The 17,519-nt window shown below is 36.9% G+C and overlaps 1 pseudogene; it reads left to right on the forward strand.

The window, feature by feature from the left end:
• Window positions 1-2,859: 2,859 nt before the first annotated feature.
• On the forward strand, window positions 2,860-3,776 carry LOC143649692 (olfactory receptor 7A10-like; annotated as a pseudogene).
• Window positions 3,777-17,519: the final 13,743 nt, after the last annotated feature.

Below are 17,519 nucleotides of genomic sequence, written 5' to 3' on the forward strand. Positions count from 1 at the left end.
AGAAATGTACTAATGGGGATCAGAGGAGAAAATGCTGGAAAGTAGCTAAAGAAATGCTGTAAATATTTCCTCTTCTGCTGTCTCTCATCCTTGGCAGTCTTTGCTGGATGGGACATGGTTGTCTTTTTGGAGCCCCAAGTCTGGCTGAGGGCTGACACTTGACTTCTTTTTTTGTGTCTTGTCTGATGAAAGAGCTTCAGTGTGCAATGCCAACACTCCACAATGACAGCTCTCATCCAGGTGAGTTCATGAGGCCAGTAGAGGATGAGGAAAAATGTCAGGGAGAATAGATGCCAAGACTTTTTATTTGAAGTCATCTAAGAGTCAGTGCAGCACATGCAGATCTGAGAGGTCACCTGACTTGTCTGCTTGTTTGACCGACAAATTATTGTATTTACTTAAAATGTTCTTTAAATTCATTTCTGTGTGAATGCACAGATATGCATAAATCTCAATGGAAATGCAGAGGTGAACAATGCTTATGTAGTTTCTGTTCATTTGGATGTTATATTGTACTAGAGAAGTCAGAGTTCAGTGAAGTGAGTTCAGTGAAGTAAGTTCATGTGATAAAATGTCCTCAGGGAAGCATCATCGGAAGAAAGATAAATCCTGGTAATAGTTGTGGTTTTGCAGGTCTTTATACAGAATGTTCAGAGAAGCCCTTTGCATAGTGTGTGAGGTACTGAACCAACTGGATTGCATCCATTGGATTGTCAAAAAAGTGGTCAGACCTCAAAGCCCAAGAATAATAAAGAGAAAATGCCATGAAAGCAAACTGAAAAAGGGATCTGCTTCATCCACTTTCAGACCATATTAAAAACCAGTGTGATCTAATCAATATGGGACAGGAACCTCAATTAAAGGTAGATCAGGGCAAGGTGTGGAGACCATGAAAAGGCAGGTGCCCCCAAACCATCTGCTCTGGCTGTGATTGTAGATTCTGGAGGAGTCTCACCTCCCAGGCTGGCTCCCTGTTCTCTCTCCAACATTGCTTTTTCCATTTGGCTACCATTCATAAGTCCTTTTCCTCCATGAGTAGGGACTGGCCATCCTTTTAAACTTATTTTCCCTTTAGGTACATGGTTTCCAAATATTATTGCACATTTCCCAGAGTACGGAAGACTTTTGTTACTTTGTGATCCACAATGCATTTTTGCACACATGACACAATGCACAGCACACATATACACAACACACACACACAACACTCATGCACAGCCTGAAGTGAAAACACACAGAGAGGCAAGAAAAAACCCTTCAGAAATAAATTTTTATATACCCGTGGTATGTGTGTTCCCTTCTGATATATGTATGGGTGTCTATCATTTCATGCTAATTAAGGTAATGTGTCTTTTGACTCAAATGGGAAAGGATCTCAGAAGATGCAAATTACACTTCTAGCATTTTCTCCACAGCCTTTTAAACACCTTCTTCCTTCTTCTCTTTCACTCACTGTTGAAATTTGCAGTGAAGACACAATCTTTTATTGGTTCACTATATATGTATATATTTAATCTTCTACCATCTTAACTGGATTGAGTATGTAGAACATTGTTATATCTGCAAGTTGTTCACAAGGTAGCTGGGCAAAAAGATATGAAATTAAATAAAGGCAAAATACTCTCATAGAAGCTTTGATCCAAATTAATTGTAAGAACAAAGCTCTGGTCTTCTACCGGGATGTTAAAAGGAAAGGTTCACCAAACAATGACTCCAAGCATCCCTGAATGAGAATGTGGCATTTCCCCATATGGAGGGAGTGAAAAATCCCAATTGCATCAGTGGGAGAAACCACCATAGAGGGAAGCAGGCATGTAAAGGTGCTGAGCTTTGAGTTTACCCATGTTGATAAAGGTGCCAGTCAAGGTCAAGGTCATGGAGGTGGTAATCAAGGTCAAGGAGGCCACAGTGTGTTGTGTGCTTCTCTCTGTGTGTATCTGAGTGTAGTGAGTGTGCATGTGTTTGTGTGTGCTTTCATGTGTTTGTTGTGCTCAGAGCAGGACAGCTTGACTTATATACAAAGTATGTTCTTTATAACCCAAACTGCACAATGCAAATGCGTAATTGGAAATAAAGAGTGTATTCCATTCTATTTGTGTGGAATCCTTAGATACAAATTTAATAAAGGAGAAGAGGTACAACATTTGGTTAAGTGACTCTATCCTGCAGTTTCAGCAGCAGTGGGGCCACCTCATTGTAAACCTTCTCTGACATCTTGTCTTCTCTTATCGTTCTCCTCCTTGCTCCCTCTCTTGACCGTGTTGGCCCTTTGTTGACCTTGAACATCAGAAACAAGCTCTCCCCAAGTCATTGACCCTGGACATTCTCTCATCTGGTCACACATTTCTCCAGGTTTCTTATTTTCTCCCAACATCTCATCAAAGAGGCCTTTGCTGAAATATCACCTTGTCTCCTGATCTTGCTTGAACATTAATACAAAATGACATGCCCTCTTCACTTCTCCTTTTTTTCCAGCTTCTGTCTTCCTTTTTTACAAAAAGATATTTTTGATATGTTATAAAGCTATTATGTATTTATCTGCATTCTTCTTCTTCATCAGATTGTGGGGTCTGTTGTGTGTCAGCACTGGGTTCCTATTGCCTCGACAGTGCCTGGCATATATTTTATTCCCTTTATTCTTTCCTGAAATCAGGAAAACGCCAAGAGTGGGACATGAAACCCCATTCAAAGCTGCCTCCAGATATCCCCTAACCTAAGCAAATTGATGCAAGAACAAAATATGGAAATATATTTCAGGAATGACTATAGAAATTATAGCATTTCCACTAGACTTTTGATGCTGATTTGGGAGAAAATTAGCTATGTTCCTTTTCTCTTTCTTCCTAGGTAAGCAGCCACATGGAATCTGGAAATTAAACTCCAATTTCAGAATTTTGTCTTCTGGGCTTTTCTGAGGAACCAGAACTGCAAATGTTCCTCTTTGGACTCTTCCTTCCATGTACCTGTTTACTGTCTTTGGGAACCTACTCATCATCCTGGCCACCATCACCGACTCCCACCTCCACATGCCCATGTACTTTTTCCTCTCTAACCTGTCCTTTGTGGACATCTGTATGTCTTCCACCACTGTCCCAAAGATGCTGGTGAACATCCAGTCACACAGCAAAGTCATAACCTATGCAGGATGCCTCACCCAGATGTCCTTTTTCATACTCTATGCAGTGTTGGATGACTTCCTACTGGTCGTGATGGCCTATGACCGCTTCATGGCCATCTGTCACCCCCTGCACTACATGGTCATCATGAACCCCCAGCTCTGTGTCCTACTGGTTCTGGGGTCCTGGACCTTGAGTGCCCTGAATTCCTTCTTACAAATCTCAATGGTGTTGCAGCTCTCCTTTTGTACACACTTGGAAATCCCCTACTTTTTCTGTGAACTTCATCAGATGGTCCTACTCGCCTGTTCTGACACTTTCATCAGTTACATAGTGATTTACATGACAACTGTGCTGCTGGGTGTCAGCTCCCTCGCTGGGATCCTATTGTCTTATTCCAAGATTGTTTCCTCCACAGGTTCAATCTCAACCACTCAGGGGAAGTTTAGAGCATTTTCCACCTATGTGTCTCACCTCTCAGTGGTCTCCTTATTTTATTGTACAATCCTTGGGGTTTACTTTAGTTCTGCTGCTGCACACAGGACACATTCAAATGCAGCAGCCTCCGTGTTGTACACCATGGTCACACCCATGCTGAATCCCTTTATCTACAGTCTCAGCAATAAAGATATCAAAAGGGCTCTTGGCAACCTCCTTTGAAGAATGTATTAAAACATCATTAGTTATGGGTTTGAGAGGGTGCTTTTATTATCAGTGCTCAAAGAGAGATCCAGAAATTATGATTTTTTGATCAAGAACCTGGACGTATGAACTGTCTCTTTCTATTTATTCATCATTTCAATTGGTTGGATTTTAGACCTCTTCCTTTATTAAGATTTCTCTGTCTATTACATAGTGAACATTTTCCTTTTTGTACATTTCACTACTTTTACTATGTGGATGAGAAGCAACTTGCAAATTCCAACAGATCAAAATAAGAGTGGATTTCTTGGAGAATATTTTTTCCTCAATTTTCACAGTTAAAATCACAAGGTTTTTTTTTCTGAAAAAGTGGTGGTGAGTTGTCCTACACTTAATAGCACCTGTACCCATGTCAACAACATCTCTATATAACATTTTAATGTAAAGGATGCTTCAGCCTTTTACTTTTGCATCTGTCATCTCACGTATATCTTTACCTTACAAGATCTTTCTATGAATAACGACTCACATACTGGTGGTTCTTATATCTGGTCATCTGGTTTTAACCTCCTTGTTAAGCTCCTGTTCTCTTACTCAGGTCAACGTCCCCATTTCTTATTATGGATGGCCTCTGTCATAGGGTACAGTAGGAAAATTCTTCATTCTATATATATATATATGTGTGTGTGTGTGTGTGTGTGTGTGTGTGTGTGTACATATATATACATTTTTCTCAAGGGCAGTCTAGAAGTAGACATGTTTGTACATATATTTGTACATCATCATACATGTTTTAAAATATAGTGAAGGAAAATTTTGAATTATGCATTGCATTACTAAAGAGGGATTTCTTATTGATGATGTGAGTTCTTCAATGGATTATGAAATCTTGTTGCATATGTTAGGGGTGATGTTAATTGGTGTGCAGGACTGTGTTGTATGTCTAAATTCTATTTTATTTGCTCATATTCCCACTTCTGCTCTACAACTTTCAGTGATGCCAAAAATGTAATTGCTTCTATTTCTCTAAGCAAACTGTCTGCCCATTTTCTAAATATCATTAAAAACACAAAATAACTTTTGAATGAACAAATTTTATATTTAATTTTTCATCACTCGCTTGCTTATTGTCAACATTTTTGTCATTCCTCATGATCAAAGGTTGATTGATAGAAGAGTTTGGGGTCCTGCCTACAAAATACCTCTGTCACTGTGAGTCCTGATTCAGGGTCACCACTTATACTTGCACAAGCACATATGTCCTTCCATACTCATCTAGCTCTCTAAAGTGACCTCATCTGTGGTAACTTTTAAGTACAATTTTCTGACTTAAACTTTAATAACTGGTGATCATCAGTGATTCAAATATCTGAAGAAATGCCAACTTAGGAAGCAGCAGATTTATCTCAATACCCTCAAATCTGTTAATGTTGACTGTTGTTTCAGTTAACTATTGGTCTCAAACAAGATATCCCAAAAATACATGTCTTAAGATGTGATTTTATTACTTTATGGGATGCTGAGATATGGATTTCTTTTGATCTCTTCTGCCTCCTCCCAGATATGGTCACTTTTGAGTTGCTTTGATCTTGGCTAATCCTCTCACTATGTTGGCCTGTGCGCTGTAGGCTGGGCTACAGTGACTTTCACTGTGACAACTGGCCTCTCCTCTGCACATTGTCTCATCCTCCACGAGCATGTGATTGTGCACATGACTGAGGGAGGATTCCAAGACACAGCATCAGAAACACACTAAGCCTTCTTGAGGCTCTCTGTCAGCCCCACCATTGTCTATGGGGAAAATCAAATAAAACATGACTCCCACCAGATTCAAAGATGGAGAAGATATTCACCTCTTGACAGGTGGAGCTACACAGGTGCTGCAAAAGAGATAGATACAGAGAAAAGTGGAGACCACTGCCCTGTTTGCAATCAGTCTACCACAGCTGTAGATTCCAATTAAACTATGTTTTAATGGATATTTCAAGAATGAATCCTTAAAGCATGACTTTTTCCAGTCCTGCCATCAGCATTTGAATTAAATACCTGGATAAGAATGTGACAGACAGGGCTTATGTTTAATGCAAAGCTACAGAAGTTCTGCCAAGAATGTCAAGGCTTTCCCAGATGTAAATATCTCTACCTGCTTCCTCCTCTCTGGCTCACCACCCCTAGATTAAGAAGAAATATTTTTTTTCTTTCTAGAAATGTCACTGAGTCCAGGAAACTCACATCTGCTTCACTGATAACAAAGCTAGAGATTTCTTGTTCCACTCCTGTCATCTGGATATCCTCATGTCCATAGTGCCTTTTCTTTGATCGAACTGGATATGACATTTCAAAATAGACAAATCCTTTTATTGAATGAAGGGAATCAGGAATTGGAAAGTATACTGTTTTGAAGTATTAGGTCCATTCTTTTGGAAGGACTTGGCTTCTCATAAATGTGAGGGCTGAGCTGAGATGGTGATTGTGAAGAGATTGATGTCTCTGCACACTATACGATTACCAGCAGAGATGGTATGAATTGCTGTTGCCATATTTCTGCCAGCTTTCCTTTCAGTTGGACAGAGATTTCATGGCCAGTAATTCCTCATTTATGGAGAAAACACCTTTCTTGTCTTCATCAAGTTCCCCTGTGAAACTTTCTTAGATTTTTTCCAATTTTAGTAGGTCTTCTAGGGAGGTTTTATAATTTATCAAGGAACTTTCTCAATGTGTAGCTGTCATCAAAAGATTAAGTACAGTATACTGGTCTCTATAATTAAGTGTGCATTTTTTATTCCCATGCAACCCTTTATAGTTGGCAGCAGTTCAAATCTTTAAAAATATATCATGAGCAGTGAACTAGTTTAGGGTCACATTCAGCTGAAAAAAAAAAAGCCCAAACCAAACACTGACTTACAGAAATGAAGGCTCTATTCACCGACCTATCAACTGATCTATGCTAATGGGCCCAGACTTACAAACAGCTCAGTGCAACTCCCAGGGGCTCAGTGTTCATTACCTTTTATCACTGTGATTTTCATTCTCATAATCACCAAATAGGTGCTGCATCTTCAGACACTGAATCCATATCCCACTGAGGAAGGTGGGGGAAGAATCAAGGGTATAGAACAATTGGAATGCCAGAGGAATTTTTTCAAAGATTATTTTATTGAAGTATAACATATACCTGGAAAAATGAATATCATAGATTTAATGAACTATGACAAAATGAATATATTCTATGTCACCAGAACCCAGTCCTAAAAAGAGAACATGACCAGCCACTGAACTTCCCTGTGCACCTAAATCTAATCACCATTCCCTTCCCCACAATTCAGATAACCACAATTCAAACAACATAGATGAACTTTGTCTTCTACTTATTGTGATTCTTTTCTATCCAGACTAAAATGCCCTATCTTCATCATTTAATACATACACTTTAGTGATGTTAATTATATTCACAATTTGACTTTGAATAAATGGAACCATACAATGCATATTATATTGTGAGACTATTTATAATTAAACAATACTTGTGTTCCTAGAAGCTCCATCTAAGAATTCGTTTTACAGCTCTTTGGCCAAAATTGGGTCACATGGAGCAGATGTGTCTGATTACTTCAGGGAGTTCAGAAATCCTGAGGGATTTCAATGACTTCCCAGAAAGACAGAAACAACTCATAAGCATCCAGAAATGCTGACAAGGAGGTCACAACAAATAACTGGGAAAAGAGCAGAGGTACAAGGTGACCATGTAGTGGAGGTGGGGACAGAGATGACAAATAGTCATCAAAGTTAGTGGGAAATTGTCCAAAAGTGGAAAAATCATGACAAAATGCATATGCAGATAACATAGGGAATGCTGGCTATGCCACAGCATATTAAGGATGGTGGTAGAGGTGAAACAAACATAACAAAATGATGACTGGAGAGGAAGAAGTGTGCAGAGGCATTTGGAGGGGAGGCTGAGATGATGCTCAGAATGATGAGTAGGTTCCCCATGAGAGCAAACAGGTGCCTGGACAGACAGTTGTGAGACAGTGGGCTTCCTCTCTGGGATCTCAGAAAGTGCCAGGAGGGGAAATAGAAGTAGCCTTGTTGGATTCCTGGTTTCCTGTAAAGTAAGTGTCTGCCAACAGTGTTGCAGAAGCAACACTAAATTAAGCACCCATACCTAAGATTGTTCCGTGTTTTAGCATGGATCAGAACTCTATTCCTTTTTATGTCGATTCAGCATTCCAACGTATGGATACTCCATATTGTGTTAATCCATTTATCTATGGTTGGACTCCTAGTTCTTCCCATCTCTATATGTTAAACATATGCATAGAAATAGAAATTCAATCAAGAGTCAGGGTCTGCAGAGAAGGATAATTAAGTGATTGCTTAATTGGTAAGAGCTTCTGCTTTGAATGATGAAAATGAATGAGTAATAGAAGGTCGTGATGGTAGCACATCATAAAAAAGAATTGATATTGTTGAATTGGTAATTAAACATGGTTGAAATTTACATCTTCACGTTATATATATATATGTTTTACTACATTAAAATAACTAATTTAAAATTTATTAATGAGGCAAAAGCAAAATAAATCTAACAACTATCTCAGGAAGCTTTTCTTAAATACAATATTGTTGAGATTATTCTAGGATGTTTGATGTCATCCTAGAACTCTATCTAACAGGGACAAATGAATCTCATCAAAATTAAAAACTTCTGCAGTTTGAAGCACTTTAACATGATGATCAACCCAATGGAAGAAAATATTTGGAAACCACACAGAATACATAAGGAAATATAGATTACATAAGGAAATACAACTTAACAATAAAACTACAAACAACTCAATTAAAAGATGGTCAAAAGCAAGAAAGAAGCTCTGAGCTCCAAAGTATAGTGAAAGTGTCCTCAATAAAGACTGGGATTCATTGTATTTTTTCCAATCTATTTGGGATCTGCATGGCCTGCTTATTGCTTGGACTCTATGTGAGTTGAAAAACAGAACATGGTAGTTGACAGCTAATATCTGTTCTGTAAATCAGATATGATTTCCCATTTGGAGAAAGATTAGAAATCACTAGAACTTCTAAAAAGCCAGAGACCAGGAAATCTCCAGGAATCTGTGCTGCAATACTAAAAGAGGATGTTCAAAGAATGAGAACATCCTTGGAAATATCGATGGATGGTTTCCTTAGTTGAGTGATAATCTCTGAAATATAAAAGAAAAAATGATATCAATGCAACATCAAAGCTCCAAATTGACTCAATATGTGCCAACTCGCAAGCCCTATAATAAAGTCCTCAGTGACCAGTTATCCTGCAATCAACATGAGCACAGTCACATGAGAAGTACATCATATGACTATCATCTACATAGGTTTCATACGAAAGGCAACATAATATTTGTGTCCACTTAATTTATAGGTTCAGATTCGTAGACACACAGACTTCAGTGATACAAAACCGATTTTGTTAGGAAAGTAATTAAAGAAAATAATTAAAAGAGCTTTCTAAAATAAGGCATAGATACATCACCATAGATGATAAGATGGCACTAACACCTGAAGAGAAGTGCTGGAGACTTTCAGAAGCAGCATTCCAAGCTTCATTAGTAAAAATCGACAGCAATCTTAGAGACAGCATTCAGAATTTCCTTAGTTAAAATCCGTAGCAGGCATAAGATTCTGATGAGATGCTCTCCCTCTCTCATCAGATTCTTCTCTCTCTCTCCTTCTTATTCATAAGTTTCTCCCCTCTCACTCTCTCTAATGGCCTGCATGGAGTTTTATGATATCTTCACACAATAGTGGCCAAATTCCAATAAGTTTACATGACTGGGCCAAGTTCCTGTGAGAACTGGCTAGCGACCAAGTGGAGCTTCCTGGGAAGCTAGATACCTTCATCAAAGATACACCTCCTTCCAGGAGGATAGCCAGTCCTCCCAACCAGAGCACACATTTCAACTGTTTCTTACCAAGATCATGTAACAGCAACACCAGTTTAGAAGAACAGACTCTAGAAATTTATTTTCCCCTACAGTAGGAAAGCCTTCAGAACTTGTGTCCTTAGACAAAATGAGAGAATTTACACTGGAGAGAAACCATATGGCTTCCATGTCGGTATGAAAGCATTTGGCCAATCTTCAAAAGATGTATGAGAGAAATTCCTGGAGAGAAATCATGTGAATGCCATCCGTGTGGGAATAGATGACTCAATCTTCTACTACTTGGACAATATGAGAAAATTCACAATGAAGGAAAGCATATGGGTGTCTTCTATATGGGAATCCCATGAGTTAATATTCTTCCCTTGGATGGCATGAGTGAACTCACATTGAAAAGAAACAACACGAATTCTAGGTATTTGGGAAACCCTTCACTGATTGTTCTAATATCAGATGACACTAGAGAGAACCCATATGTATGTCATGGTCTGGGAATGCATTCTGTCACTATTTTGACTTTAGATGATATGAGACAACCAACATTAAAATGTTATGACTATGAAAGTGACTTCAGTCACATCTCTAATCTTTAAGCAAGTAAAAGAGCCCTTACAATGTATGTCAATGAAATCAGTGTGTAAATGTCTTTAGTTAAAATTTATTCTTAAACAACATGATTGTAGTACATTCTGAGGAACCTTACACCTATAGTAAACTGGAGGAGATACATCTCAGCTCTAGCCTTGGTGGGTACAAGAACATTGTAAACGTAATTAACCACACTGAATTATATATTTGAATGTGGTTAAAAGGGGAGATAGTAGATGGTATACATGGTAGTAAAATAAAAATGTAAAAATAATCTGTGCAACTGCACACCACAAGCAGCAAAACTTAAGTGAAATTATGGATCCTAGCTAATAGTACAATTATAAAAATGTGTTTTCATCAATTGTAACAAATGTACCGCACCAAGGAAATGTGTTAATATCACTTCTTGAGGCAGTTCACACACTTTGGGACAGGCTCTTTCACGTTGACTATTTACCCAAACAACATGTTTAATTTAATAGGTGAGTAGGGAAATAATAAACCACAGTATATTGCAATAATTTAATCACAGATGAGGCTGAATGTATATGTCACTTTGTTAGCCATTTGCTTGCCCTATTTCTCTGTCTGTTCCAGTCATTTGCCTTGGTTTACTTAAATCTGAGAGTTTTTATTCTTGTTTGTGCTTGCATGTGTTGAAACAAAAATTGCAGCTTTTCCCAGTAACTTGTCTCTTTGCCTTTTAATTACTTCCTGTATGTATAGATTAATCTATGGGAGATGTGTCAGTGTTACATACTGTAATTCCAAGCTATTTTTAAAGATAGAATGTTTTTCTGCATTCTTTTTGGTAATAAAACTTGTATTATATGCATCTTGGTTTCCTATTGATCATTTGACTTTTGCTGTCGGATTTTTTTTAAGTATCATTTCTGTCACCATTTTGATGATATTATTTTTCATTCAAATAAAGAGAGCCTTTAAATTGTTAATCAGCATATTTGAAGCAATACACACTTATACATTATAACAATCTAACTTGTCTGAAAAATGTAATTATAGCTAGGTTAACAATGCTGTCACTTTCCTACCTTTCCTATGTTTTATCATCTTGGATAACATACAACTTGGAAATGATAGCATATCAGAAGAAAAAAGGATTTACTAGAGAATGTTAATTTCTCAATGACATTTAAGATCACAAGCCAGTTTTATTTTTCACTGAAAGAACTGTGGTGAGTTGTCCTGCTCTATGGAAAATGTTCTCATGTCATCAATTTAATTATACCCTCTTACTGTAAAGAACAGTTCGGCTCTGCACACTTGTGTCTGTCATCCCATTGTATATCATTAACCTAAAAGATCTTTCTCCTTATGTGAACTTTTGCATATTGGTGCTTCTTATAGCTGTTCATGTGATTTTATCTTCCTGGCTAATATCCTGTTCTCTTCTTCAGCTCATTTTCTTCAGTGCTCATTGTCCATAGATCATGGGTGGTCTCTGGCTTAGTTGACCTCAGGAGAAACTGTTTCTCCAATACATGTTTGTCAAGAGGACTCTAGAAGATAAATTTTACAAATTATTTGATATGATATCATCATACATCACAGACAACTCTTAAAACACTGAAGGATAATTTTCAATTATTCACTGCTTTACTAAAGAAGGATTTATTACTTTTTTATTTTAAAATATAACATATATAAAAAAGCAGCAAATTTCCAAGAACATTTTAAGAAGTACTTATAGAATACACTTCAAAATTTGGTATGCATTTCAGTTCCACATTTCAGGTTTTACCTTCTAGCTACTTTAAGATATTGAAGACTAAAATAAATGCCAGTATCAGGATTCAGCAATCATACTTGTTTGTTATATCCTATCTTCTCTTTTATAACTCCTTTTCCTCCTATGATCAATCTCCCAATCTTTAGAGATACTTGGGCTATGCCAATTTTAAGTTTCTCATGTTGAAAAGAGGTGTTGACAATATGGGATAGGGGTTGGGACTACTTGATGTTCTTGGAAAAGCTGGACTGTCTGGATTTCAGAACTTATCTGCCCTAGGAACCATCTGAGGATATAAGTTTCTGGAAAGCAAACTTGGTGCATGAAACTTCTTCTACGTTTCAAATAGAGCCTTAGGTGTTCTTTAGGGATAACAGGAAAGATGTTGGTTGGGGGTTAGGAAACTCTGGCAATCTACTTCTGCTTGGCAACTTACAGTGATACCTGCCTGCAAATGTGATTACATCTATTACTCTAAGCATACTGTCTGTCATTTTTCTAAAAATCATAAAAACATGGAAGGGTATGAATGAACAAGTTTGATTTACTCTATCATCCCTTTATCCTCACTTTTTGTCAAAATTTTCAATTCTCACCATCCAAGGAAGGCTAATTTAAGAGTTTGGATTGCAGCCCACAATATCTTTCTAGCAAAGGAAAGCTTTTATTCAGGGTCACCAGTTATGCATCTACAAACATATGTGTCCTTCCAAAATCTCCTAGTTATCTGGAAGGGAAGCTTGTTTCTGGTACGCTGAAGTATAGTTATCTGAAGTAAATTTTAATAAGTGGTGTTCTTCAATTATTTCTTCAAATGTCTGAAGGAATACGAATAGTAGGAATCAATCATAATTGAAGAATCTCAAATCCTTCATATTTGTTAATGTTCACTGCTGTGTCCCTTAGCTATTGCTCCATAACACAGCATAACATGACATAACATTACCGACAGATAGAATAAGCCAAGAAAGAAAGGCTTGAGGAAGAGTATTAAAATGAAGATTAGGAGTAAGTGTAACTAATAATGTTAAAAGAGAGAAAAATTAAGATATGACAGGTAAAATTCAAAAGAAAAAATAATTGAAAAAATTACTGCCCTTACAGAAATAAATGTGAATGTGAATTAAGTTAACTCTCCAATCAAAAGACATAGATGGGCAGAATGGATAAAAAAAAAAAATAGATCCATTTATATGCTGTCTACAAGAGAATAACTTAAGATCCAAGGACAAAAACAACCTGAAAGTGAAAGGTTGGGCAAATATATTTCATGCTAACAACAACCAGAAACTACTGGGGTATCTATACTAATATCAGAAAAATGAGTCTTCATGTGTAAAACAATTAAAAGGAGCAAAGAAGGGCACTATGTATTTATAAAAGGGACAATCATCAGAAGTCATAATAATGATAAATATCTATGCACCAAGCCCAAGTGCCTCAAAGTATTGTAGAAAACACTGACAACACTGAAGGAATAAGTAGATTCTTCTGAAATAAGAGTTGACAACTTCAATACACAACTCTCATCAATGGATAGAACAGCTAGATAGAAATCAGTAAGAAAACAGATATTTTTAAATACTATAATAAATGATCCAGATTTAACAGATATTTATACAGCATCACACATGACAAGAGCATGATATACTTTTTTCCTAACTGCACATGGATCATTTTCCAGGATCACATGTTGGGTCACAAAGCAAGTTTCAGTATTTTTTTTTACTTTTTTACTGTATAATTTAACATATATACAAATTGAATATTGAAAATCAATAACAAGTGGAAGGTGAGAAAATTCACAAATATTTCGAAGCTAAACAACACACTCCTAAACAACAAGTGGGTCAAGGAATAAATTACAAGAGAAATCTAAATATCCTGAGGCAAATGAAAATGAGAACACAAAATATTAAATCTTATGGGATGCAGAAAAGATGGTGCTGAGAGGGAAATTTATTACCCTAATTATCTAGATTTAAAAAAATAAGAAAAGCCTAAATTGAATAAACTGCACAGCTGGAAGAACCAGAGAAAGAAGAGCAAACCCGTGCCTAAACAAACAGAACAAAAGAAGTAACAATTAGGAAAAAATAAATGAAATTGACAACATGAAAACAATAGAGAGAATAAGTAAGACCAGAAGTTGATTCCTTGAGAAAAATCAGTAAAATTCATGAACCATTACCTAGGCTGACAAAGAAAAACAAAGAGTGGATGCAAATAAATAAAAGTAGAAATAGGAGTGGGGCATAACTACTGACCCCACAGAAATGAAGGAGATAATGAGAAGATACTATGAGCAAATATATGCTAAAACATCTAGACAACTAGGATGAAATGGACAACTTCATAGAAAAGCCTAAATAGCCAACATTGACTGGAAAAGAAAAGAAGGGGAAGACCTCAGCAAGCCAAGTACAAGTAAAGAGATAGAATCAGTCATCAAAAAGCTCCCCCAAAAGAAATGTAAAGGACCAGATGTCTTCACATGTGAATTCTACCAACCATTCAAAAAAGAATTAGTACCAATCCTGTACAAACTCTGCACAAATTTGAAGAGGAGGGAAAGCTTTCTAACTTATTCTATGAAGCCATCATCACCCTAATACCAAAGTCAGACAAACCTATTTAAAAAAAAGAAACATATTAATCTCTTTAATGAATATAGATGCAAAAATTCTCAACAAAACAATTACAAGTCAAATCCAACATCACATTTAGGGAATTATACACCAAGAGTTTTATTTCAGGAATGCAACAGTGGCTCAATACTAGAAAATTAAGTTATGCAATACACCACATCAATAAACTGGAGAGGAAAAACTACATTATTATCTCTTTTGATGCAGAAAAGGAATTTGACAAAACTCATTGATTGATGAAAATACTTCTTATTGTAGGAATAGAAGGAAACTTCCTAAACATGATAAAGCTAATCAATGAAAAACCCTCAGCTACCATGAGACTCAATGGGGAAGGACTGCACACTTTCTATCTAAGATAAAGGATACAACAGTATTGCCAACTGTAACCATTGTGATTTGACACTGTGCTGGAATTTTTAGCCAGAGCAATTAGGGAAGAGAAAGGGAATAAAAGTCATTCAAATTGTAAAGGAAGAAGTAAAATTTTCACTGTTTGCAGGGGACATGATCCTCTATGTAGAAAATCCCAAAAACTATATAATAAAGCTAGTACAGCTAATAAATGAGTACAGCTAAGTGGCAGGAGACAAGAACATCATCCCAGATCTCTAGTGTTTCTACACACCAGCAATGAGCAATATGAGGAGGAAATCAAGAAAAAAATCCATTTACATTAGCAACCAAAAGAATCAAATATTTGGGAATAAAATTTAACCAAGGACATAAAAGACCTATACACAGAAAACCACAAAAAGTTGCTAAAGGAAATCAAGGAAAAACTTAAAAAATAGGAGGACATACCATATTCATGGATCAGAAGATTGAATATAGCTAAGATATCAATTCACTATTGCAAACATACTAGTTGTCCCTCATATTAATCTATAAATTCAATATATTTTCTTCCCAAATTCGAGTATTTGTTCTAGCATTTGCCAAGACAATTCCAAAGGTCAAATGTCAGAGAATCAGCAAAAACCGTCTAAAGTCACAATGCCAGGTCTCCTTTTAGGCCTTTTTCCTTCTGCATATTGCTGCATGGAAAGGGAGAAAAATGGATCCAGAGAGCCCATTGGCAGAAAAAACCAATCCAGCATGGATCTTAATGCATTTCAGTTCTCTTCCTCATTCCTCTCCATTGCATTTTTTCATAAGGTGGTGTTGACACATAAATTAGAAAAATATTAGCCACTCTTACACTTTTTCAAAGAGCCTCATTTCAAAGGGAAGTCATAATTTTACATACCAACTTATTAGGTAAGCAGGGCAGGTAGTATTATATTGAGGTGTAAGACATTTAGTGACTTTTCAAAGACTGTAGAAGGTGTGCTGGTTTGAAATGATGTGTATACCCTAGAAAAGCCATGTTTTAATCTTAATCCCATTTTGTAAAGGCAGCCATTTCTTCTAATCCCTACTCAGTATTGTATGCTTGAAGCTGTAATTAGACCATCTCCCTGGGGATGTGATTTTATCAAGAGTGGTTGTTAAACTGGATTAGGTGGAGGCATGTTTTCACCCATTGGGTGGGTTTTGATTCTGTTTACTTGAATCGTATAAAAGAGGAAACCTTTTGGAGAATGAGTGATTCAGAGAGAGCAGAGAAGAATGACATAGCCACAAGCAGCAGAGTCCACCAGGCAGTGACCATTGGAGAGTAAGAAGGAAAATGCCTCCTGGGGACCTTCATGAAACAGGAAGCCAGGAGAAGAAGCTAGCAGATGATGCCATGTTCAGCATGTGTTCTTTCAGATTAAGGAGAAACTCTGACAGTGTTCATGATGTGGCTTTCCAGATGAGACAGAAACTCTAACAGTGTTCATCATGTGCCCTTCCACTTGAGAGAGAAACCTTGAATTTCATCAGCTTTCTTGAACCAAGTTCTCTTTCCCTGGATGCCTTTGATTGGACATCTCTATAGACTTGTTTTAATTAGGACATTTTCTCAGCCTTAGAACGTAAACTAGCAATTTATTAAATTCCCCTTTTTAAAAGCCGTTTCATTTCTGGTATATCGCATTCTGGCAGGTAACAAACTAGAATCGAGGGTCCTGAGCTATGACCCAGATCTATGAGATTTATGAGAAATTCCAGAAATACAGATGTTGAAAAGGGTTATTTGAAGATGAACACTTAGATTAGACTAGTGGATCGTAAACATCCTCACCATCCAGGTATTTGCATTGGGCAGAAATCTGCATCCCGAAAAAGGATTTGACTCTATTTACAATAGAGTATATATTTATTTAAAATAAACCCTGCATATAGTTATCCCTTCCACATCATAGGGTAAGAGGTGCATCACCCTCATGATCTGGAAATTCCACATAAAATTTTGGCCCTCCCTTCAGACCAGAACACATCTTCCATCAACTCCTTCAGTGTTTCACAATTCTCCCTACCTGGCCCTTGAGCAGCAGATACTATTGCTCCTGTTATTAAAAAAATTTTCAAACTAACCTCTCCTGGCCTGGAATTTCATAAAGGTAAATCCTTCACCTTCATTTTCCTTTAAGAAATCAATAAGGTCTTAGCCTTTTCTTGCAAGACGCCAAAATCCTCCAGAATGTTATTTTAATAACAATCATGCCCCCGAAATTCTTGCAATTTCTGTGTGACAGATATGCAGAAATGGCTTCTAGAAATGTCTTGTAGTAAGCAATGCCTTCAAATTTTCCTTTTCTATTTTCTTATTATGCCCTAAGCTTGTCTCACTGGCTTGATAATGGCACCAACTGCAGCAGTTGTTTTGCAGCTTCTGCAAAACTCCCCAATAATTCCCATTTAATTTCTTATGCTGACCCACAATATATAGAATTGACAAGGGGACAGA

This window comes from Tamandua tetradactyla, chromosome 11 (genome assembly GCF_023851605.1).
Source record: "Tamandua tetradactyla isolate mTamTet1 chromosome 11, mTamTet1.pri, whole genome shotgun sequence".
Lineage (NCBI taxonomy): Eukaryota > Metazoa > Chordata > Mammalia > Pilosa > Myrmecophagidae > Tamandua > Tamandua tetradactyla.